This window comes from Hydractinia symbiolongicarpus, chromosome 4 (assembly GCF_029227915.1).
Source record: "Hydractinia symbiolongicarpus strain clone_291-10 chromosome 4, HSymV2.1, whole genome shotgun sequence".
Lineage (NCBI taxonomy): Eukaryota > Metazoa > Cnidaria > Hydrozoa > Anthoathecata > Hydractiniidae > Hydractinia > Hydractinia symbiolongicarpus.
This window is the reverse complement of record NC_079878.1, coordinates 12,570,506-12,595,693: the sequence shown is the minus strand read 5'-3', so window position 1 is coordinate 12,595,693 and position 25,188 is coordinate 12,570,506. Positions and strand designations below refer to the sequence as shown.

The 25,188-nt window shown below is 33.2% G+C and overlaps 2 long non-coding RNA genes across 2 annotated transcripts in view; both read right to left on the bottom strand.

Moving 5' to 3' along the window:
• Window positions 1–25,188, bottom strand: part of LOC130641343 (uncharacterized) — a 75,803-nt gene that overhangs the window by 44,722 nt on the left and 5,893 nt on the right. The gene's annotated exons all lie outside the window — the stretch shown is intronic.
• Window positions 14,479–24,470, bottom strand: LOC130641342 (uncharacterized). The gene is made up of 4 exons (XR_008982450.1): window positions 21,485–24,470; window positions 18,021–21,266; window positions 15,517–15,642; window positions 14,479–15,369 (listed from the first exon to the last, which is right to left on the bottom strand). It is a non-coding gene; the product is annotated as an uncharacterized LOC130641342 (long non-coding RNA).

Here is a 25,188-nt window from a genome sequence, read left to right as displayed (position 1 = left end):
TTGTACTGGCTTCTTTTAGCACTGAAATATTTACCACCTCTGCCACGTCCACGAGTGTTCCAATTGTTAAAACGTCGTCTGTCAAACTTTTGACCATATAATACTTCTTGCTCAACACCAATATCATTACTGTCTCTACTACTTTCACTTTGAGCACATTGATCATAAATGGCTTTTATCTGTTTTTTCATAGAGTCGTATGTGAGGGAAGGAACCGTAGCACGTGTTAGTTCACGTGTAGCTTTCGGTACATGTGCATTTTTTAGTAGTTGATATGCAAGAACTGCAGTTGGTAACTCAATTTTAAAACTCTAAGTTTTTGATTCAGCTGTTCAAATTCATTTACATAATCACCAATCGACATTGTCTTGGAACGGTGAAAGGTCTCAAATTTTTCGTAAGCATTGAACATTGCTTGATCTTCAGTAATGCCATATAGTTCTTTTATTTTATTAACAAGTTTATTTAAACCATCTTCTTCATTCAATTCTTCTTTCGTTAAGGCTGACATACTTCTGAATTTAAACTCAAATAAACAACTGGTCCTTGTTTCTTCTTTGGAAGTTCTGTAACTACTTCCCATAAATCCCCATCTTCAGAAAATTGGGGCAATCAATACTTTTGTGCCATCGTGATTGTTCCAGTTGCCATCTTCTTAACTAGCCTCTGCTACCAGAATGTGAATAGATCTTTATTCTTAATTATGGCATAAAGCCGTACATATAAACCTAAAAGATATAATGAACATAATGACATATACTACTAATTTATTCTTAAAATTCCCGGAAATAAGGGGCGGGATAGTAAATTCTACCGAAATTTTGCAGTTTTTTTTTTTTTTCTTTTTTTTTTTTTTTTTTTATAAGGCATGGAGTGTTGTGCATTTACAGCGATCGCTATTCTAATGATTCAGTCAACTAATGTTTTTTCTCATCAACATTTTCTGGTGGTTCTCAACCAAGACTACTTGTTCTGTCATAGTACTGCCGGTTCGCTGCTGGTTCTCTGGTTGTTCTACGGAGACTGGTGGTTCGCTGCTTGTTCTGTGGTGGTTTTGCGGAGACTAATCGTTACCTGTTTTAGTTATTACGGAAGTGGGAGCATTGTCCATATTTTTACAACATTTGTAACATAAGGAATAAAAAAAGGGCATGGCATGATTCACATAACTTAGGCATAGCCAAGGATCATTGGACCTTGTTTAATGAAATAGGTATTCAAAAGTATAGATTTCATTGCAATTACAGTGGGACCACTTATCACAATAATTGCTTAAAATTGCATGTCTGTTGTTTTTAACTGGTTTTCCACACACACTACAGGGAAACTGTATCATTTACACTTTAAACAGAAAAAGTAACAAATAATAAATCGACAAAAAATCGAAAGTAAAAGCGATTACAGAAAATGAGAAAAAAAGAGAAGATAAAAAACATCTACTTACAAGAATTACTCCTGGCACCATTTTAAACTGGAGTTATTACGATAGCAGAGAAGCAGTGATGGGGCCGTTAAGATTGTACCCTTGGAACATCTCATTTAACTGGAATTTATTAAAGATCAAAACTAAAGAGGCGTCTAGGGCCTCAATCTTGACAGTCCCACCAGTGAATCAGAACTAGAGATAAGACTGTCACTGTATAACATATGCACATTGTACCAGGAATTCCATGAAAAAAACAACACGAATGAACCTATATTTGTTAATTTGCGCTTGCAATTTTTTATTTTTTATTATTTACTTATAGAGTGGTTTAAAAGTGTTAATATATTAACGAAACACAATATAAATAATAATAATATTATAAATTAATAATAGCATACAGTAATAATATCATTAATATCAATATTGCTTTGTCGTTAGAAGTAACCTATAGCAAATATATACTGCAGGAATACATGACAAAGGGAGGGCTATGTCGTACCATGTTGTATTCACTGCGATCATCTACTATTTTGTTTGCTATGTCAATCCGCCCCTCCACATGGCCGCAGACTATATTTTTACGGCAAGTGATATTTTCTCCGTAACGATTGTGTTTTTTACTAAAAGACATTTTTTTTAAACTTCAGTTCCATTTCGATCTTTTGCTCCATACAATTCTTTTTTTGTACGCAGCTTGTCCATAGATGTTTTAAAAAAGATGATATTTCCAATTACTTTAAATTTTTTTTCATAATTTTTTAGGTGCATATAATGTTTACAAAATCAAGATTTTTAATTTTAAAAATGTTACTACAAGATTTTTAGTTGTGTAAATTCTCAGTGATCTGCTGTTATAAGACCAAAAAGTAACTTTTTGAGGAAAATTATGATTATTGGTATAATTTTCATATAAAAATTGATTCTTCCAGGATACAATTTCTGGCAACAATAAATTTTTAACTGTTAAACGTCATAATACGTAATAAAGCCATGCTATTAATAGTATACATTAACTCTGGAAATTTGCTATTAAAAAGTTTAAATTGATATGTTTTTTTCGGTTATCTGTTGAATAATAATTTTATAAAAAAATTAAAATATTTTTTTGAGAAAAACGTTAGTTTTTAAAATCTGATGTGGTGAAAAGTAGGCCAGAGTTGATTTTTTATATAAACAGAATACTTTTTTTAAATATATTTTCTATCAACATGAAAGGTAGCTAATTCCATACTGAATACATGTTCCAAAAGAGCTAGTGCATTTGCATTTATTGTTGACAAAAGAGGCAGTGTATGGCATCTTTTCAAAGATATCTGAGTTAAGCATATAATTAACTTTTTGTAGCCTGAGCTAGATTGAATTTTGTTAACGAATTATTTTAATTAATCTTATTTTTTAAAGCAAGAAGAATAGTGTTGTGTGCTCACTTAGTAGTAAGAATGCTTTGTCTTGAAAAGTTGTTTTTTACATTTATGATACATTTATCTTTGATGTTAACATGCTTTATTAAATAAAATACCAGTTATGCCAATTGAAATACAATTGCTCAGAAGATATTTTTTGTCTTGTATGAAAGAAATTTGTGAATACTTTAAGGCAAGAAATTCTATTGTTTTTTGCTCACGTGATCAGTATTGAGAAATCTTTAATGTTAGATGTGGTCATGCTGGCTTTATGTTTATTGGTTGATTTTAATTCGGTTTTGCACTGGAAAATTATTATATAAGAAACTCAATTTTAATATCTCGAAGAAAACTTAGTTAACTAGGCTAGAAATGTCTGAAATCTGGACAATCCTTGTTAAGTTGAGACAGTGTAGAGATACTGCTAACTTGATACCATAATTATTCAAATAAGTAGTCAAATTTTTATTCAGTATATTGACTTTCAGGAGGGTCACATTATATGTACAGGTAATATTGCCAGTTGAAATACCCCTCTCTCTTCAGTGAGCTAATTTTCTACCTTTTTTTATTATTGACTTGTGTTGAAAAATTGAACAAGCAACACCAAATTTCGAAAAATTTTATGACCCATTTCAATTTATTACCACCCCTCATATTAATAATTAATAGCTTTTTCTGCTATGGAACTTATGCCAATAATTCAAACGAGCTTCAGAGAGTAATTTATTTATTTATCATAAAGATTTACACTTTAGTAATAAGTTACTGCTATAATTGCGTGTTCTGATAAAGAAACCGACAAAGACATACGTATATATAACAAAAAATCATGTAAAATATACATTGTGACTGAAACAAATAACATAGAAAAACAAAAAATTGAATAACACTTTAGTCTGTAAACTAAACTCATTTCTCCCTTTTTGATATTTTTTAATAAGAGAAGCGTACAAAAAAATTATAGGGCAATAGCGAAAGCAGGGAAGAAAGACAGGTATTCTTTCTAATACCACTCTTAAGACTCAAAGATAGGAGTGTTTAAGTAGACGGATCAAGGGTCAAACATACACCGAGAAACAAAATTATAAAAATATCAAAATAATAAAAATTATTTGCAATTAAAATGACTCATGACTCTATTCCTAAAATCTGCGACTGAACCTGTTACCGTATCTCTATGGGCAGTGTATTGAAAATTTTTACATCCGTTATAGAAAAGAAGCCAGATTATTTTTGAGCTTAAGTTTCACTTTAGGAATAAATAACACTATAGAGTTTTGACAAGTATTTTGACAATGGATTATAACTCTCTAGATCTTTACAAATAATACAACCTAAACATTTCTTTACAAATCCAAAAACATAGTTCAAGTCCAAATCCAGTAAGGTATTACCAAAATCAAAAATTTCTCCCTAAAGTAAAGTATAATCCAAGTTTAAAATCCAATGCCAATGTGTTTATAATGCACAAAGTAGCTACACAATTTTAAATATCTAAATATAAAATGAAATTACCTTTAACCAAGCATTAATTACTAATTGCAGCCTTATAGCTAGCTACAGTACAGTGTCCTAAAAGCATTTTTGGGAGACCTCTAGCTAGCTAGCTAGTTTAAAGGCTTTTAGGATATATTAAGTTGCCTTTATTGTACAAAAAAAAATTAAAAGTACAAATAAGTGCCTAATAAAAGTTTTTTTCAAAATATATATCATAAAATTAGTATCACAAAGATAAAAACAGATATCAAAAATCAAAACTGTCCTGCCGCCAGCAGTTTCGCAAGGCAAATGACTGAATAAACGCGAAGTCCAAAGTTCAACTTGCACCACCGAATTCCGCAAATTCATAATGGCGCATAATCTCCGAAATGGTCTATTCAGAGCCTTACGCTATCTTGTGAACTGCCTTGGTCAATTAGTGTTACTAAAAAACCTTTTAGAAATAACTCAACAAATTTTCCTGTTTTGCAAAAAAAATGCTACAGTACTATTTCTTTTTAGGAGTCGAAATACACGCAATATTAGCTAAATCAAATTCTATTTACCCTATTATTAACTAATAGCTATTTTCAACCGGTTATGAGAAAGTCGTAGCGTTCAATGGCTAGAGAGCTTTAAGAACGGGCCATGTACAGCGCAATATAACTTAACTTCGTAGCAACCATATCGTCGTTATAAATGTAGACAATTAACATTGCCGGTAAAACGTGAAAGATGCAGTCATAACTTAATTTTATATAGCTAGTTACACTATATTAATAACTATGTTCCTCCGAATAGTTATTTATTTATTCATTTTTTATTCATTCATTTATAATGAATATTTATACAGTATAAAACATCGTCTGCTATTAAAATGTGTCCTATAAATATTAGCAATATTAGTTTTTCTAACAGCTACGAACAAAAAAAGTCCATATACTTTTTATCATTGTTGTCATGAGGTTTTAGTTTTAAAAATATTAAAAGTTCAAAATCAAATTACACTGCTTCCTATAAACAGCAAAAAAAACATGACACACAATTATTTTTCTAAAATATCGTTTTTATTTGTGTATGGATAGTTATCCAAATCTACTGTTTGTTTTAATATCTCTCCTTTGATAAATGTATGTATAGGTGTCCCACATTCCAGCAAACTTACTGTGTTAAGATAAAAAATGAAGTATTCCATGAATTGAGCTGTTAGAACATCTAATTTATTATTTCGTACAAGCGTATTTGCGACTTTTTTCCAAAATCTCCTTCTTAGTGGTGTATGGATGGGCATCAAACATCAATCCTTGTTTAGTGTCTAGCATAAAGTTTTCTACCAGGTTGGCGTGCTGAATATTTTAATTCGCGAGAATGGTAAATTAAAAAAATGCGTTTTTTAAATGATGCATGTATATCGATAGAATCTCTATTTTTATAAGGTATGGATGGATCTCTCATTTTCTTGGTTGTTTACTGAGGAGAACTAATGTTGTATACACAGGTCTGCTACGACATGCTGTATGTTTTTTCCGCCTGAAGGTATTTTGCAAAATATCCTTTTAATATTGTATGGTGGTATGAATCAGTCTCCCCCGTTCCTGCTTCTTACTGAGTGGGATAAAGTCTTCCTGTGAATTCACATGTTAGGACATCTGATATTATCTAAATCTCCTTTTTAGTAGTGTATGGATGGATATCTAACTTTTTATTCAGCGTGAAAGGCAACTTCCAAAATTCTCATTTTAAATGATGTATGGATGGGTCTCACACTCTCGTGCCTGTTTTCCGAGTGAAGTAAAGTCTTTTCTCGAATTGGCCGACCAAGAGATTTAATACTTCACCTTTCGCGATGTCGTTTTTATCAGATCTCTTTGTTAGGTTGTATTGCAGGATCTTTTGCTCCCTTGCCTTTTTACAGAGTAGAAGAAACGGTTTTTTATTCGCTTGCTAGAACATTGAACATTTCATTTGGTGCGAGAGAGCTTTAACAAAATCTTTGATGTACGCACATGCAATGATATACGCACGCGTGTGCTACTCGCCCTTTCGATTTTTGAATAGAAAAAAGTGATCGTTTGACGTTTTTTTATTCTGTTCTTTTTTTATATTGCGTAAGGTTATTCCCCAAAATACTTTTTTAATGATGAATTGATAGGTTTCGCTACTTGTCTAATTGTTTTTTAATCAGAATAAGCTTTTCCTTGTTTAGCTTCACAATACATTCAATATCGTATTTATTGCGGGAATAGTTTCCTAAATTTTGTTTTCAGTATTGTATGTGTAGGTATGGATGGGCCTGGCTACTTGCCTAAATATTTACCCTAATAGGACATCTTCCCCTATTACTTAATTCAGTTCGCTTGCTTGTGTATTGACTAGAATGAAGTTTCCCCTTGCTTTTTTGTACAGCATGCGTTTTCGAACAAGCTCGTTAAAATTTAGAACGGTTGTACACGTTTTATGTGATCAAAATCGACCTTAAATGTTAATTCAAGATATTTAGTAGGCCTAAAATTTTAAATTTTGTTCAAGGATGAATTTCACGTTGCAAAATATTAAATGCGTACGATCATGGATGGAGGCGTTGTTTTATAAATGGCAAGCATATGCTATAACCCATTGGGTAATTCATTACTCTGCAAGTAATAAAAGAGAAACAGTTACATTAATACATGTAGTCATGCTGTCGAGCATGGTGATACATACTAACTTTTTGTTGCCCCTTCCCTGACCTCTTCCCAGGTTAACTTGTATTATGTTTCACAAGTACAACGTCGTCCGTAGCGAGGTTATAATAATACAACCTCGTCCCGGGTCTAGGTTGTATTTAAATTAACGTGAATTTTTTAAAAAATTTGCTTAAAAAGCAAAAATAGCCGAATACCAGTTGGCTGCAACAAAAGTTTTCAAATAGCTTTACTTTAATAAAAACTTTGGCGAAGTCTAAAGTTTGTTAATTCAAGGAGACAACAGTTTCAATAAACCTGTAATACTTAGCTAGGGTTTTTAACTCACAATTAATTTTGTAACAACAAGCTTTATGATGTGTTTTTATTTGAAGTGACATTGAATTTTGTGAATTCCAAGCAAATGTCTATTGTTGTAAAACCATGAAAGTTATTGGTTCGAATCCAATCCATCTTTAAAAGGTGGTAGTTCAAATGGAAGAACAACATGGTGTGCAGTAATTAGTTTCATACTGCAACAAACCATAATCCAAATCAATTCAAAATTTAAAATTCATACAGTTATACCCTTTTTCCGTCTCTTTGTGTGCAAAATTGCGGTGAACAGAATAAGCTCCATTAATCTACAAAAAAATCGAAGGTTCAATTCGATATTGGGGTATTTTAATTATTTTTAATTGCCATTAATAATAAGAACCGCCGTACGCTTTGTTACGCAGTCTCTTGTAACCACATCATCAAGTTCTATCCATGCCAGTAACGATATGGATGAAATTCTTATTTATCTTTTGCAGCTTTTTTAAATGGAAACAAATCAGAAATTTAAGGTCTTCGAATTTTCTATCGTGGTTAATCAAAAGTTAATGGTTCGACAACGAAGATTTGAACAGTCAGATTTAAATAGTAAAGTTGTTGGGTTGGGTTTTGACAAGGTTTAAAATGTCCTCGTTATGACTTTTTTGACTTCTAAGGGCTTTGTTTTTACAACATCCTCACTATAAAAAACGGACAATATATCGATAATGTAGAATGGATAATATGTCCATATGCACTGGAATGAACGGGCTTCTAAATATTGATATATTGACCATATATATGAAAAATGGATATAATGATGATTTTTTCAGGAGATCCAAGAATCCATATAATGTAGAGACCTGGTGACCATGTCAGGGCGGAGCGCATCGCGGTTTACGGACTACTGCATCCTTGTTCCCCACCCTCTACCCTGTTTTCAGACAAGGAAATATAACACTAAGATTTATTTATTTACGCCATCATCGGTATCAACAAACTTGAGAAGCCGCCACTTACACTAGACAGCAGAGGCTGTAGCCAGGATACCCAGCTCAACCTTCCACAGCATTTCATATTATAATTTATGGCTGGCCTAGTTATTTAAGCTTTCTTTTATAGAGAAAGAAAAAATGATTATAAGGGTGGTTTGAAGGGACAACGCTGGGTCTCCTGGCCAAAGTTATGGCTAGACAGACTGAAAGCATTTGGAGATGGCCAGCCAGTTAGGCGTGTACAAGAGTTATCTCACCTTCTTTTTTGCCTCCAGCGGTGAGTTAAAGGGCTATTAATTCATACTGTATATTTTACCGTGGTCACTCACAGAGTTGTTTGCCATGGTATAGACAACCGCACCAAACTAAATTGCTTAAAAAGGATAACTATCATAACACAGGAACTCACAGTAGAGTACTAAACACAAAGTAAAAGGCTAAGAGTATAAAATATCAATAGTTTAATAACAATCTATGAAGTTTTCTATAATGGAGGATCATTTGAGACTTAATTAATCAGCATCAGATAGTTTGTTGGGAAAGGTTGCTGAATATTGTTTCATTATTTAAAAAAATGAACGCCGAGCGAATATAGATTGAAGGTGGTTGTATATCTAGGTAGCTTGTGAGTGAAGTGCAGAAAAATTATATTTCGAGCTAAAAATGATTCCTTCCTGACCAATATAGTGAATTTCAAAAGAAATAATTGAAACAAGAACGTGTTGAAATTTCAATAAACACATTGAAAATGTGTATGTACTTTTCATGAAACAATCGCATAATGGTGCCATGGCGAAAATTTATCTCACCAAATTTAATTTCACTTTTCGAAATTCTTCTTCAATTCAATTTAATCTTGCAAAGTTTCTATGATTAAAGTAGGTAAGATATATTCTATCATCTGACTATATCTTCTCTCTGAAAAAGATCTAGCAAAATGGGAAAGTTGCTCCGTGAAAAATTTAAAAATAACAACAGCTAGCGAAAAGGACAACGACACCTTATTTCATGGGCAGAAGCAATGCATATAAGGACAAACAAGAAACAAAGAAGGCAGATAATAAAAGGAGAATTGAATTACATAGTATGTAAATCTGTGGAGACTCTGATAAAAATTATAAATGTTGAAAATTATATTGTATGGTAGTAAAATTTGAGAGCCAATACTGTTTATGTATAAAATAGAAGTAGAGGGTTTAAATTTTACAATTTTTAAAGTTTTTAAATTTTACAACGAATGCTTGATGTGTTTTTATTTCTAAATATATACAGTATTAGGATATGGTTATTAGAATTAGGTAACATACTATATTTTTATCTCAAAATATACAGATTTTTTTGGCTTGATATTCAAAAACATTTTGTCTGTTGTTTTGAATTTTGGATAGTGAAACAAACTCCAATACATTTTTGTTGATACATGTTGTGTCATCATACTTTATTTTCTACTTTTTTATATTTGAAGGAAAACATTCAATTAGCATTGGATTTATTGGCTACAATGCCGCCATCACAAAACAGTTCTCAACTATGGGTAGACTTCATGAAGTGTCATCCCAATGGATGGAAAATACCGGAATTGATGGTAAGTAGAATTGTTGTTACATTTCTTGACACTTCGTATATCACGATTTTACATTTATTGTGAAAACATTCGGATAGAGGTACTGTAGGGCTTAAAAAATAGTGGCAACAACGAAAATATTGTTACACAAAAATATCTCCCAATATATACTACATCGTATTTTTTAAAGGATTGTCGATGAAATTTAAAAGAGTTGTTCTGATTGAATTAGAGCTGTTGAAAAAATGTGAAGAAGAAGTCGGCATACTCAAAAAAGAAATGTCTAGCTACTTGCTTCCTTTTTGCTGCTTGAAGAAACTCTTTACGTTAAGATTTCAATCAAGAACTACGATATTTTCGATTCTCACTTTTACCACACGCTTGTCCTATTCGTACGGAGATTACAAGACAATGTGAAAGTGCGCGAAAAAACTATAAAAACCCAATTAAAATTAATGTGACGTGACGGGTCTCCATCTCCGAGACGGATCTTCATCGTTTATGTTCAAAACAGTTTTCTTCTTCTCCTCCTCACTCACTCCACGCAGCATGTTCTATTGTTTGTAATCAATTTATATTATCAACTTGTGTCAAGTCATTAAAATATGTTTCTGAACTATAAAGGGAATAAAGAAATTAAGTTTGTTCCAAAGTCTTTTAGCCCGCATTCATTTCATTCTACTTCAATCAAAACTATTAGCTGTATACTATTTTAACTATTTGTAGAATATATTTTTTTAACAAGTACTTATTTGCTTCTTATAATAATACAAGATGTATAGTATACGTAAAACTAGCTCACCTCATACGTGGTACTGTATTATATATATTCATTTGTGGAAATAAATTGAAATCAATCACAATGGGCTATCAAACAGAAAGTGAATGTTTCAAAATATCATTCCGGGCATGCTATGTAATATATTAAAAAGAATGGCCACAAGCTTGATCATATTTTTTTGAAGTAATCACATAAAAAACTTTCTATATTAACAAAAAGCAATATATAAAGAAGTAGTAATCTTCTTGTGAAACATTCTGTGATGCCACAGATGCTAATGGTTTTGACTTTCGTAGTGCATGAGCATATTTTTTGAAAGAAATAATTATTTGAGGAAACTACAAAGAAAAATTGAGTTACTGTCAGTACATTCATATACATTATGAGAACCATCATAAAACCATCCAATAAACTTGAAAGTATAATTCAAAACTTTCAGTCTGTGAAATACCCAAACACCATTAGATTTCATCAAGAAACTACAACTACAAACTACAATCGTTCAATATATATTAACAATTGTTTCATAAAAAATGGTTTTTAATCCTTAACGAAGACGACGTGATACACGTTTGCCTAAAGTTCATTCCAGTATATGTTAACAAGTTTTAATGTTGTGAAACAAAAAAAGGTTTCGTTCAACCAAGAGATAATCGCTATATACAAAAGTATTCAGGCCTCAATTCATCGAAACAAGACAAGTAGAGTTCGTATATGTGATAATACCTTAGACACAATTCATTTCCGGCCAAAATTAAGCGAAACGAGAGAAATCTGCAGGGCTTAACTGATAATGCCATAGACAAGTGCCGACTTTGGTGTTATGAAAGGCCCAATTCACCAAAACAACGGAACCTGCTATGTATGGATTGCTTCTAGAAACAGGACCATTTTCCTAAATTTTTTTTCAACGACCTAGCTCACCGAAACAATCAAATCTATTATGTACGGATTCCTTTTAGAAACAGGATCCTTTTTCTGAATGTTTACCAATGGCTCAATTTACCAAAATAACCGAATCTGTGATGTATGAATTGCTTCTAGAAACAGAAGCTTTTTCGTGAATGCTTAACAATGGGCCAATCCACCGAAACAACTGAATCTGTGATGTATGCATTGCTTCTAGAAACAGGAGCTCTTTCCTGAATGATTATCAAAGGTCTAATTTGCGGAAATAACTGTATCTCTTACTTATCAGAGGCTCGATTTACCAACATAACCGAATGTGTTATGTATGGATTGCTTTTAAAATCGGGAATTCTCACCTGAATATTTTGTGAAGGCAATTTCGCAAATGTTAGCCAACTTTATGTGTATGGATTGCTCCTGACTTGCCAATTCTTTCCTAACTTTTTTGTTAAAGCCTTACAGATGTAAATTTCTTCCGCCCTTTAAGGAAATAAAAATCTGATATTAAAGTACCACATCAAATGCGGTTGATTAACAATTAATATTGAAAATCAAATATAAGAATAATTTTAACAAAAGAGCTTTGGCTCTTTTGGGATAAGGCAGTTTAGAAGGGGATTAAACACAAGACGACGATAAACATTTGCGTAGATATTTACGCTCCATCTTATAATACAACCACTATGTATATAACACCAAATGTCAATAAGAAAACAAATTAATCAAGTTCAGAGAGCACAGAAAACGAATACAAAAAGTTGTATCCACAATGTTCCAGCCCTGCTCAATTTTATGGTACCGCCAAGGTTCACAAGATACCACCTAATTCTACAGTAGCTGACGATTTACCATCACGACCCATCATATCGAATATCGGATCCGCTACTTACAACACATCAAACTACCTCGCGAAATCTTTAACACCGCTGACAAAGTTAACATATACTACTGAAAGCTCTTTAGATTTTATATTATCATTGAAAGGAGAAAAGATACCTCATAATTACAAACTAGTACCTTTTGACGTCACTAGTTTATTCACCAACGTTCCGTTGGAACAAAAGATAGAAATAATATTGCAAAAGATATATGCTGAAAAAGTTATAGAAACAAAAATTAAGCGAGAGGAAATGAAACATCTATTAATCTCATGTACAAAACATGTACATTTCAGTTTTAACAACCAACTTATATTCAGGTAGATGGTGTAGCAATGGGCTCGCCTCTAGGACCAGTCCTAGCATATCTTCATGGTTGAGTTGGAGAATGAAATAGTCCCAAAATTAGAAAATTCAGTAAAATTTTGGAAGAAATATGTAGATGACACTGTTAATGAAAACCAGATAAACAATGTGCTGATCACACTTAATAGTTACCATTCGAATATCCAGTGAACATATGAAGTTAAAAACGATAACTACATAGCCTTTCTTGATGCAAAAACACATCCATTTATCGAAAAGACACGAACACTGACATATAAAAGCACTAGAATTCATCTGCATCACGCCCATGGAAAGTTGAAACGGTTAAATCGTTGGTGCTGAGAGCGTTTAATATATGCTCTTAATCACAAGATCTGAAATACGAACTAAATCACTTAAAAAATGTGTTTATAAAAAACTTATCCCGAAGCAGTTGTATCTAATGTAATTAATAACACACAGCGAAATTTCAACATTCAAAATGCCGACACTGTTTCTGATGAAGACACCAATGAATCTCCAATAACACCTTTCATGGTTTTTATTCTGTCAAGTCTGGCTACGGGAAAATAAATAAGGTTAATTTCGTTTAAGAAAAGCGAATTAGAAAATAATGGTAACTGCTTAGTAATGCGTCTAACACTTTTAAACAGTTTCTATCAGCCAATGTCAAGCCACGCATTGCTGATCAATGTCAAATGTTATGTTTGCTATTTTCTGTGAAATAGAACCAAGGATGAACACAACATGGTGTTGTGTACAAATATACTTGTCCGGTGGAATAGTGCGATGCTACATACATTGGTGAAACAGCCAGGAGGCTTAATGAAAGATAGACCACCAAAAACGCGATAAGAACTCTCACATCCTAAAACATTCAGTCATTGAGAATTACCAACTTGGTGAACAAAAGAACTTCAGTATTTTGATAGATAATGTTCACCACTTTAAAAAGAAAAAAATAGCTGAGGCCATGTATATTTGTGATAACAGTCCCACGCTTAATGTACAGGGATTATCTGTTCCATTAAAATTGTTTTAAGATAAATATTATTTATAGTCAACAAGGGGAGGAGTGCATTTGTGAACCGCGCTGTGGACGTTACCCTCACCAACGGTATATAGTTTATATACCTTTGTGTATGCCGTTATGTGTTATATGTTTCGTTAAGTATTGTTTTATACGTCCTCTGTGTATTGCGTAGTTGTTGAAAATTATATTTAAAAAACTTTTGAGATAATTGTAACAATTTACGTTGATAATTGTCTTGTAGTAACAAGACGAAATATCCGTTAAAATAAAATGTCATCATCAATCAAACTTCTCGTATTTATTTTTATTGTGAAGTTATATGCCGAATTAATATATAAGACTAATTAAGCAAGAACATATTTGTTAATATCGATCTGCTTGTGCTAAGGCATTTGCCATTATTTAACTGGATGTCAGTTGAGCTTGCCGCAATTTTTTGTTATATAAATTGGCAAAACAGTAACAGCTAGTGGAATTTAATAATCAGTTTCTTCACTAAAAAACAATTAATCTGTAAGAATCTTGCTATTAGATCACAGAAATGTTACACGAAAAAACTTTGGAAATGAATACAATTAATTTGGAAACTATGAATTTTAGGAAAAGTAAAAACAAACAGAGATATATATGTCACATAGCAGTCATAATATGTATTGTAAAGAAACAAATAACAACAACATGATCAACACTTACATTTTATTCCAATACATGGAAAAAGAGTTTGGCAGTACTTTTAAGCTCTATCATGTGTACAGGTAGTGGCATAAAAAGACACCCTAGTCATTAAAGTTACTGCAAAAAAACTTTCATAACAAAAGAACCATCCAGTATGTAAATTCTCTTACAATTCTGCCTCAAACCACTGATGGTGATTTATATTTAATGTGGTCTGTGCTCAATGGATTTCAGGATGGACCAGGTTTCCAGTGTTTAGCTCCCATTGCTACAAAAATCTTTATGAAATGACAAACTAACTAGACAATGGGGGGACATTGAACTTTTAATCTCAAGTAGAGGAGATGATTCAAACGCTCTATCGACAGAGCTGCACTAAATCCATCATCTTTATAAGAACTTATGGGAACACGACCTTATATTTGCTGCAATGATTTCCACAACATAGCTTAGTACACCTTTTTTGCTTGACATGACATTCATACTCTTTTTAGAAAGATTGCAGTTCCCGAGCATTAACAAATGTAAAAATAACATTTTGCATTGATTATAATGTTTTGTTAGAAACAGCATCCATACTTTTACTAACAGCGCGTGAAACCGCCACAGCATTGACGCAATTCTTATATTGATTTTCACCACACAGTGTTCTGTTAAAGGCACATAAGACGTATATTGGTTCCATGGTTACAGAACTCTCATGCACACATTCGCTAAAGGGGAAAGAGGGGAAAGCAAATACACAGTTTGTGCTTGCTATCAACGACACAGTATCCATAAATTCGGCAGATTTTTTTAAAAAAATTATATTTGGCTCACTTTTTTACATGTGTTGTAAACGACTCAGCATCCATACATTTCTTAGATTGTTTTTTACTGATCATTCACTCGTTCGTTGTAATGTAATCAGTTTCTTCACTAAAAAACAAAACACAAAACAATAAAATATTGAAGCAATTCTCCGGAATTTGCAGACAATACATAGAGGTCTAATAGTACTCTAAAAAGATGTGTTCACATATTTCTATTTGAGGAGTCTAAAGCAATAAAAAAGCAAGGACTTACATTCACATTGTATGAATCTTCGTTTGATATTATTCTTACGATTTTTCATATCAGTAATTGGCTGTCTGTTCTATATTACCAAAAATACAATTTAGCAAAGCAAAAAAATGAATGCCAAGATTCAACCTAAATATAACGTAAATATTTCTTAATAACCCTAGAAGGACACTGGTCTCTGCTTCATGTACAATAAAAATATAAAGTAAAAGAACGTTTTAGTCCAAAGTAAAAGTCTGCATAACTTTTTAAACAGTTGTGTGAAAGTTTAACAAACATTTAAGAAATTTCCTCAAATAATTATTTTTAACGTTGCAAAAATAAGAAATATAAAAACATTTATATATATGCAAATAGTAATGAATGGAAACATTTAAGAAGTTTCCTCAAATAATTATTTTTTAATGCTGGAAATATATAAATAAAAAAACCCATCTATTTATGCATGCAGATAGTAATGAATGGAAACTCGTTGTTCTTAATTGAAAAAAATTTTTATATAGAAAAATCCTAGTTGGTACACATTGCATTTTTGCTGTTTTTTAGGCTGAATCAAAAAGAAAAAGATATATGTGGAGTATTTGTTCCACTAGTGCTATTGGCTTTATACCATAGGTTATAACTGTGTGCCGTTTTCTTGAATACAAATAGGTCCAGAATCAATTTTTAAAAGCCAATTGCTCTTTTCAAGTACAAGTTTCAGGAATTTCATAAAGTTTCTTAATTGACGGTATTTTTTGGGCTTGGTGACTTGTTGATTATATTTTCAGCCTGAACACATATGTATTGGTTTTGACGCACAATCAAACACTTGCAACACTGACACTGGTCCATTGTGGCCAAAAAGTAGCGATGTATGTCACTCACTAACTGCAATGCTTGTTGATTCTTTTTTCCTTATTGCTTTATAAAAATCCAAACAATGTTTTCAATTCTGTTGACATGGTCACAAAAAGACAAATAGAAATAACAGACTTCGTAGACTACACATTCATTGAGAAAATTGTATTACATCCAGACTATTAGAGAACTCCATTTCAATTAAATTTTAACAAGGTTTTGTGATATATAGTATGATTTTCATTAAGTATATGCGGGAATATTGGAATACTATGCTTGACTCTGTACAGTTAAGCAGTTAAAGCTAAGATGTTAATGGATAACAATATAGAACCACTGAATTATGTTTCACATGAATTAAATTCCATGTGGACTATTTTTTTTGTGGATGCCACATCGTCTGTAATTAGTTTGCAAATATTTTTTGAGCTGATTAATTAATGTGAATAACTGTTTTTTGTAGACAGACTTAGTTCAAATATCTCAAAAGGGACTTAATTTGACAATTTTTTTAAACAACAATACCATGAATTTTACCCATACTAAACATAATTCACGGAATACAAACACTGTGATCAGTAGGAAACGCATGTTTGGCCAATGTAGCTTTGATACACAAAGAAATATTGACATAAATTCTGTATTTTTTCTTAAAAAAAACAAAAAAATGTTCCCTGATTTTTAAAATGTATGTTGGGTTTATAGTTAACGGACTAGTTTTTATGTGTCTTGAGCCATCGTGACAACGTTTTGCAAAATAGAAAATGTTTGGTGGCTAATCCTGCTGGAAAAGGTTTTAATATGGTGTAGTTATTTCGTGCTTTTTTTACCGCTACTTGTGAGATTTTAAAATATATATTCAGGTAGGGGGTACAGTACATCTCAATAAAGCACTCCGCCATGATGTGTGACGGTTTAAGTGATCCAACTGGCATTCAATGTCTTATAAATAACTCAATTTTAAGGATTGGAAAAGGATTGGAATGAGTACTATTACAGGGAGCTGTTACAATTCAGGCATGAGCCATCTAACGAAGTGGACGGAAATGCAATAGCAATAATAAGAACTGATTCTTTACAAAACGAAAGCATTGTTGTACACATGCCACAAAACATATCAAAAATATTTTTCATGTTCTTGAAAGTCTCGAACACTTCGATTACAGCTTAGGTTTGTGGAAAGAAAGTTAATCGTGGAGGTGGATATGGTCTGGAAATACCAGTTGTGTATAAGTTTTATGGACAAGAAAAATTGATTGACTGGTTTGCGAAGAAGATTGAGACTGTAAAAGCAGACATTTCCTGTAAAGTTTTAAAGTGTTTAAAATAGATATTTTAAAATTAAATGCTTATCTCTAATTTGACCAGAAAACGGACAGTGCATGGACAAAGTGTCCGCTAATTGAAGAGAATACTGTATACATTTATTTTCAGCAGCGTTTTAAGCTCTACTCAATAAAGGCGACGGGGAAACACGGGGAAAATTTTTTTTTGTGTATTTACTAAGTAGATTTTTCTGCGGGCCTTATCGACTAGTGTAGGTGCTTACACGATTTTAACTGAGTTAACTATTTTTACTCGCTAAACGACAAAATTACAAGACGAAATTTAAGCAACAAATTACACATGTAAGATGACATAAAATATAATAAGAAATAAACACTTACTAGAAATATAGTGGCGTAAGCCAAGCCAACTACAAGTGAGAGAAAACAACTAAAACAGATGCTGAGATACAGGACAACTTCTGTGATGTATGAAAGAAAAATTTCACTCAACAGCGAATTTATTACAAAAATGTATGTTCGACTCTCTCATTACATGGTGAAGACTGAATGCGCAGAAAAAAAGATGTGCAAGATGTGCAGAAAATTTAACTAAAAATAGTACCAAAATTACAATTATTCTCTTTACATAATTAACACGGGACAATACATCACAACACAAAACTAACAAAATGCATCTTGTTCTCCACCGCAGAGCGAACTCTACAGCAGAGCACATACGCGACACCACAAGTACAATACAAATGACGTATCAAAATAAATGTCAATACGGCCGGAAATTCATGTAGGCTGTTATTTGGTGAGCTACTTTACGTATCCGCACCCTAAGCAACGTTCATTTACACATATGCGCATTAGAAAAGATAGAATTATCACATTTATGTTATCTTAAAATAACTCGAGTTATCTTACAATCAGGACATTTATGTGAATATACACGCATTCCGAAATCACATTAATAGAGTTATCTTAAGATAGCACTTGTTATCTTAAAATAACTTTATTAATGTGACTTTTGAATGCCGTAGGGCTGAGCCGAAACCAAAACATCGCGCTATCGCAATTAAAAAAGGTATTAAAATTAAAAACTTAAATTTAGAGTTAAAAACTCTAATTTAGTATTTTTAGAAAAAACAACTTTTCTTTTTTATTTCCAGATCTCCTTCCTGGTTATTTCTTGAAGTTGGATATGTCAGGTTAACAATAACAAATTTTGAAGAGGTTTTTCTGTTTGTGTAAAATTTTTCTGACGCTATACGTTAATTATTTACTAAGGGTAATCAATTTCATTGTAGCGCGCTCTCAAAATGAGCCCTAAAAGAAAGCCGGCCCTTAGCAAAAAATGGCTATAAATATTTCATAAGTTATTAAATGTTTCAATCCAAATATTAAATTATTACGGTTCTTGACATTCCTTTACATTTCGGGGATCGTGTGCGCGGGGTTGATGATGGGCTATGTTACGGTAATCCCCTAAAAATAAGTTAATAAAAAGGGAGAAGAAAAACGCGAATGGTCTGAAAAAGATCCTGAATCTAAACATAGATCTTGATAAACGTAGGTCTCTTTTAATGTGTTTCTTTGTGAACTAAAAAATCTCACTATAGGAGTCTCAAAGGCTCTTTATAGGAGAACAGAGGTTTCTACTGTTACATGTATGTTAGCAATTTATTATGTATAAATATGCCTCAAGGTAAGATATCAAAGTTTCCAATAATCTGTTAGGTTTACATGGTGGTGGACCAACAGTTCACCACATGTTAATTGCGGTTCCTGAAGTAAGTACTTATACCTTGTTGAGAGGCTTGGCTTTGATTGCATTCAGTATTCAAGTGTCAACAAAGATGGCTACTAGCATCATTGAAGGATATACTTTAGAAACTCAATGTTATTCCAAATCTAGAATGGTAGACTAGTGAAAAGGGTGGTCACAAGGCATGAACACTAGGGGCCCTCAAGGTAACTAACCAATACTGTTGTAGATCCAGGCCCCTAAGATTGCCTTGCCTACCTATAAAATGGGAGCAGCTAAAGTCAACTAGTTTCCATCATCACATTTTGCTAATAGTTTGGTTTGGTCACATAACACTTTTCCTTGCATAAAATTTTACAAGCCGCGCGAAGATATACAGCTTTGGAATAGCAAAAACATACAGAAATAGAAGAGTGCACGGCATGCTTTAGAAATGCATAGTGGAGTTTGGTTTTCCATCATCATCATCTATCACTGCAACCTACTAATATCGTCAACTCCATCTTTTGGCTTCAATTACTATAATGGCAGCGCGTCCAATGACGGCCGGTGACTCTAGCAGATTTCGGATCGTGTGCCTCTGGTATCAGGAGGGGCCTTCAGATATTTCTTCAGGACAGATATTGCAAGTATCCAGGTCGGTTTGTTTCATTTTATATATTATATCATGTTAGGAGCCCAGAAACTGTCACTTTTTAACCACCCTAGAGCCATTATGGCTTTTATACAAGTAATGCCAACCTTGTAGCTAGGTTGCCATTATGATAACTCGTTATGTTATGTATAGTGTTGTTTATGTTCATTCACCGCGATAGACGATCATGATACGATCCTGCTCTAACCTGTATATAGCAAATTGTATCTGCGTGAAAATTTTGCCCCGTGTTTTCCCTTTTTAATCTTATAATAGACTATACTTACCTAGCCAGAAAAACTTCTTTTTTCCACATCCAGAATAATATTTGCAGGCTTGTTTTCGTAAGTTATTGGTTAATATAATTGCTTTGGGGGCAATATTCAGGCTATAAATTTGGAGAAACTATATTCTGTAAAAGACAAGCAAAACGGTATCTATTACTAATAAAACTTTTGATATTTAATCTATTTGAAACATTTAATCACATGGAAAAGGAGAAAGATAGAGAAATAAGCAACAACAACAACACAAACTGCATTGTAAATAGGCTTTATTTGTATTATTAGATCATAGTACACCATAAACAACAACAGATAAATAAAATAAAAATAGCAAAATTATATCATGATTTTGCACAAGTAGAGGCCGCTATATAAAATTTGGTTTTTACGCAGCAATAGCTAATTAAAAACAACACAACCTACCACAACAAGTGAATGACCACTGATTTAGCACAACATTCAGTCAAAAATATGTAGCCCTTATTGGCTAAGACTCTAAAATGTTGAATCAAACTTGGAAATACCTAGCTGTTATGCGATAAACACTAACTACTTGAAATTTTTAACAAAACAAATCATTTAAAAACAGATATCGTTAACTACACACATTTTGTGTCCATCATGATAGCGTTGTATATGTATATATGCTAAGTCATTTCGTTATGTTGGTAGAACCACAAACATTTTCCATGCCTGTCAGCATAACTTCTTTAGTGAAATGTGAAAAACTTTCGTCATTTCACCCATTAATTAAAACCATGCTTTTTTCCTAATTTTTATAATTAACATCGTTCCCAGGAATTATCTCGATATAAGATTAGAGCTTTTAAACCAATCATCATCAAGTCTTGTCGAAGTCATTCTCCCAAAACTAGTCACGACTAGTGTTCTCGTCTGTGGCCTTGTGGCATTTTAAGAAATCGTTTAAAAAGTGTTTATTGCCAGGAGCTTTGAATCTACAAAGCAAACATACAAGTTGTTATGCAGCTATTCGATTTATTGTATTGTTATCAAATGTCTTGTGGGTACCCCAAGACAACACAAGAACTTTGAGTTTGAGACAGGCCTTTTTAGAGTTGTTGAAAGTGAAACTAGAAACGGTTTCATGCTCAAACTTGCTAGCACAGCAATAGAAAGCTCAAGAATCAATGGAATTAAAAGTAAACAGATGTACCTGAAAACGTTGTCATTATAAAGTTAATGCTATAATTTTGTTAACTCAAAAAAGTCTGTTTATTTTGCCAAACTGCTTTCTTCTGCAATCCCAGGCAACACAGAGAATAAATGTTTTCCAGTCATGCCTCTTTTTAGCAACATTGCTCAATTTCATTCCGCAATCATATATTCAAGCCTTCCATTTACTTGCTGCAAGTCAATACAAAACTTTCTTAGCCTTTAGACATGTTAAATCCTACCCTATCCAACCGACCGGCTACCGGGAGGCAATAACAATAGGTAGAGTAAATTAATTTCAATCTTTCTTTACTGTAAATTTCGACAACTTCGGCGGGATTCTTCTTGACGTCACATATTCTTTGTTTTACAAGAGTCCAAAAGTCCACACTTCGGCGCGATTCTTCTTGGCGTAAAATTATTTGTTTGTTTCCAAGAGGGTCAAAAGTCCACACTACGGCTGCCGCCGAAGTCGACTATTTTACGGCAGAAAACAAGGAATCGCGCAACAATCGGCAAAAAGCGGCAAAATGTAGTTAAACTACCGTGAAACCAGAGAGTTGAGCCTCGTGAAACACTCCTGAGTAGTTTAGATGAATTTTAACTCGACTCCTGGGCGCAAGGAACCTTTTTAAACGCCAATAAAAAAATTATGCGTTGCTTTCAACCGATTACTAGTTTAGATCCACATGATCTTCTCATTGGCAATTTCTACTTAGGCGATCCTACCTCACTTTAAGTTGGATTTTTTTTAATTTTTTTTTTTTTGCAATATGTTTCCAGTCTTTAGGATCAATTTTTTAAACATTTCACATAGCTGTATTTTGAATGCTACCCAAAATTGTTCGATCAGGCTATATCTTTTGTGCAATTTGGAAATCTGGAATTGCTTTTATTGTCGGTGCCCTTAATTTAGAATGGTTGGGCATATAAATACGGTTATGCTTCCGATTTTATGTATTCCCTTTATATTAGGCATTTAAATAAGTGTCATTGTAGAGTGATTAAGTACAGTACAGTCTGAATGTAATCTACCGCGTACACGCTAATATCACACCTTTGCGTGGAGGACGGCAGTCGTTTGTCTTTTGTTATAATTAAATCCCTTGAGCGTTTTGCGAGTTCATATTTGCGTGTTAAAAAACAATGCGCTCGTGAAGAAATATCGGAGCAAATAATAAAAATCTTTCGCGAAGTTTTATAATGCATTGCGCGGGAATGTATTGTTGATTTAATTACTTAAAAAAATTCCAGCGCGTTTAATCTAAGAAACATTCGAGAAGCATTGTTCACAACTATTAAATTCCGCTTGCCTCTTTTCGATTTTAAACTTTAAAATACGATCTAAAAAAGCATTTCTATCGCCGCTATTCGTTAAAACTTGTGTTTTAATTTTACTGCAAAGCTGTTGCATAGATTATGTATTAACATTAGGATAAGGATGAAAAAGTTACTGTGGGACATGGGTTTTAAACCTTAAAAATTTCCAGGGAGAAATTTGAAAACTAATGAATGACAAAATCCCAAAAGTTTATCTTCAAATTTTTAATTTTGTTAATGTAAAAGTAATCCAAATGAAAAAAGTTTCTGATATTTTTTATGAAGAAATCTTCCATATTAGCCATTATACATTTGCCCTAGAGTGATTAATAAATAAGGTCAGGCTTCTATTTTCAGAACTGCTATTTACATTTAACATCAAGGCATCCAAAACAGCTCCATTTAGGAAAGGGCTAAGGCTGGCCCATTGTTCGTTTTATCAAATGGGGATTTTATTACCCGAATTGTAAAAGGCTAATTTATAGGCACTTGCATGTAGTTTCTTTTTCATGTCTATTTGTTAAGCCTGTTATGGCATGTTGAATTATCTCGTCGTAGTTCTCGTCAAAAATATTGCCTCATAGATAATGAATTTTCATTTGGGGAATTGGGGGTGCTGGGCTGTAGAGATGTGCGAGTACCCCTGGAAGAGTATGGTGAATTAAGTACAGGTGCGAGGAGATGAACGACGGTGCACCACGCGAGCAGGACAGATGACTGGGGAAATAACAGCAGGGGGATGCGGCGCTGACAGTCAGAGGTGGTGCACCAAGAGGTTAATAAAAGAGTAGGTTCTTGTGAGGTATGATAGAGGAAATGGAATCACAGGAGAGGAGCTCCGGATGTGATTGAGAGATTAGTTAAGCCAGAAAACACTACTAGAAGAAGAGCTCCGGATGTAGTGGAGAAGAGCGAACACTACTAGGAGAAGAGCTCCGGATGTAGTAGAGAAGAGCGAATTTATTGGGAACACGCACGTGAGCTTGAGACAATATCTTCTCTTCAGCCTAACATCCTCACCCGATTCCGCCAAATTATCCTCAGTTTATTCTTGCCACAAACAATTGATAGTGCTATTACTGCTATAACTCTAAATTAAAGTACAATTCTTATTCATTGATTTTGTATTATTGACAGCAATTGTAGTTATTATTTGTCAATTTAAAGTTGTGTATTATCAGATTTTGAAAGTTAGCTAATAACATGATGGATCGCAAAATAGTCTCCTTTAAAAAATCCAGTTTGGGGTAAATTTGGGATGTCGGGCTTCTTTCGTCAGCCAAATGGGATGAAGATGCGTTTGTTTTCCTAACAAATGAGGTGCGTTTCCACGAGATACGCCATAGCAGGTAGTAGGCAATTTCCAAGCGAGTTGCTGAGGTGTAGCCGATTTCCAAGTGAGTCGCGGAGATGTAGGCAATTTCCAAGCGAGTTGCTGAGGTGTAGGCGATTTCCAAGTGAGTCGCGGAGAGGTAGGCAATTTCCAAGCGAGTTGCTGAGGTGTAGGCGATTTCCAAGTGAGTCGCTCAGATGTAGGCAATTTCCAAGCGAGTTGCTGAAGTGTAGGCGATTTCCAAGTGAGTCGCTCAGATATAGGCAATTTCCAAGTGAGTTGCTGAGTTAGCGTTTCCACGAGATACGCAGACGTTTCCACGAGATACGTCTTACTAAGGGTAAGGATGGAAACACACGCATCTGGTTTGGCCCCCCCTGATACCAAACCTGACATCCCCCCCTTTCCCCAAACTCAAGTGTAGTTATGACATGAAACAAGAGAAATATAGTTCAAACATTATCTGTCATTGTTGTTGTTTGCTTTCGTGTTGTTGCTTCAGAACCATAGCAATTAATGAATTTTGTTTAATCTGACCTACATACTAACTATGAGTATAGCCTAAATCAACTATGACATCATAACCATTGAAACTTTAAATTGCTTCTAGTCAACATTAAAGTAAAAATAAATAATAAAAACATGTCTGTCATGTCACATCATACCTCATTTTAAGTGAAGAAAGTAAAAAAAAAAAAAATTGACCTTTGTTTCCCATTACCGCGAACGTTTATGTCTGTTTTATAAAAATAATGTTTTATTTGAGTAAAAAATTTTGGAATGAATTTCTCTACAAATTGTCATTTTGCTCGATATTCAGCAAATTATGAAGTGTAACCTTTCTAGAGTATGGCATTGAAAAATATGTGCAACTTACACTCGTTTTTCCGTAGTATATTTCGTGCACATTAACCAATCACAGAAAAACTTAACCACATAAGAATATAAAAACCATTTCCGTTAAGGTGGATTTCCACTTAAAATCAAACAAATCGGAAAAAAGCAATAAAAATACTGAAATTTGATTAAATATCTGCTAATTATTTTGTTTT